Source organism: Echinops telfairi, unplaced genomic scaffold, assembly GCF_000313985.2.
Source record: "Echinops telfairi isolate 266 unplaced genomic scaffold, ASM31398v2 ScPeMD7_25;HRSCAF=90, whole genome shotgun sequence".
Taxonomy (NCBI): domain Eukaryota; kingdom Metazoa; phylum Chordata; class Mammalia; order Afrosoricida; family Tenrecidae; genus Echinops; species Echinops telfairi.
Genome location: NW_022103922.1, coordinates 3,621,257 through 3,622,843, shown reverse-complemented (window position 1 = coordinate 3,622,843; position 1,587 = coordinate 3,621,257). Strand labels below are relative to the sequence as shown.

General features: G+C 55.6%; 1 protein-coding gene across 1 annotated transcript in view; it reads right to left on the bottom strand.

Moving 5' to 3' along the window:
* Positions 1-1,587, bottom strand: part of DOCK8 (dedicator of cytokinesis 8) — a 115,069-nt gene that overhangs the window by 2,230 nt on the left and 111,252 nt on the right. The gene's annotated exons all lie outside the window — the stretch shown is intronic.

The following is a 1,587-nucleotide window of genomic DNA, read 5'->3' as shown; positions in this document are numbered from 1 at the left end:
CTTCTCCCTGGCCCTGAACCTGCCGGGAAGCCAGTGGCCATCCAGGGAGCTTCGACTCACGGGGGCTCCCATGAAGGTCGGAGGAGGACTGTGTCCCATGGGTGTAGGAACTAGATCGCCTGCCCTTTCTTCACGGGGCGGGGCGGGGAGAGGGTTCCTCTACAAGTCGGGTTGACTTGATGGTAGCTGGCTGGTGAGTTCAGCCCCAGCCTCAGCCGCCCTCCCTGCATGGTGCCCTGTGCCCAGCAAGGTCCCAAGCAAGGTGACAGAGAGAAGGGTCAGGCTTGAGGGGCAAGAGGGCGGGTGGGGCAGGACTGAGACATAAATGTGCCCTAACTGGGTTTTTAACCTGGAATCATTGATGGGGAAGAAGTGGGTGTTCACAGGTGTGTGCTGTGCACATATGTGGTGTCTGTGGCGTGTTTATGTGTGTTGGTAGTGTGCATATGTTCGTGTTCCACCTGGTGCACACGGTGCAGATGCGGCATGTGGATATGTGCGTGGCACGCTTTTTTGGGTGTGTTTATTCTAGGTATGGGTGTGTGTGTGTGGTGTGTATGCGGTGTGTATATGTGGGACATGGAGGGCATTTATGTGCGTGGCAAATGTATGCATGGGTGGCATGAATATGTGTAGGGGCATGCATGTGTTTGTGTGTATACGTTATGTGATGTGTGCATGTGTATGTGTGGTAAATGAGAGTGTACCCCTGTGTGTAATATGGTGGTGTATGTGAGTGGGTGTAGTATGTGTGTGCTGTGTGGATTTGTACATATGTATGTGTGTGTGTACAGTGTGTGTTGTATGAGTGTGTACACAGTGTATATGTATGTGTGGTGTAGGTGTAGCGTATGTACATAGTATATATGTGTGTGCACACGTGTGCTGTTATGCATATAGGTACATATATGTGCGAAGTGGTGTGTATCCACTTGTGGTACATGTGTGGTATGTATGACCTGGCCCTCGGCTTTCTGTCCACTCACCCTGCATGTCTGTGTGAGTCTGGCCAAAGGGCATCTGGCCCCATGCTTGCCAGCTCCTGAGCAGCCTCTCCTGACACTGAGGCCCAGCAAGCACGGCTTCTAATCCCACCACCACTTTCCTCCAGGAGACAGTCAGCACAGGCTGCCCTGCTCTCCTTCCCAGGCGCCCCGGCCCCAGCTAGCAAACACTTCTTCCTGCAGGGGCTCCCCCAACGAGGACAGCCCTCCACGGCCTCATGTTCTTCTCAGGGGCAGGGGCTCAGAGAAGCCCCTGATCATTCAGACACCCGGCGGGCCTGGGGGCTCTGGGAGCCTGGGGCTGTGGGGACTGAGCTGAGAGCCCCTATTTTTCTCCTTGGCTTGGACCTGGAAGTGTGTTCGAAAGTATGTGGTGGTGGTGGTGGGGGGGCACCTATTGGCTGTGGGCTCACAGCTGAGTCTAACTTTGCAGCTGTCATTGAAGGCCTGCTCCCATCACCTGGGACATGGGGCTTCCAGGCCTGCAGCCCAGGTCACTGAGGAGGGAAGGTGGGGAGCCCTCACCCCACCTCATGGTTAGCAGCCCAGTGCCTGACCCACAGGCCCACCAGCAGCAGAGAGT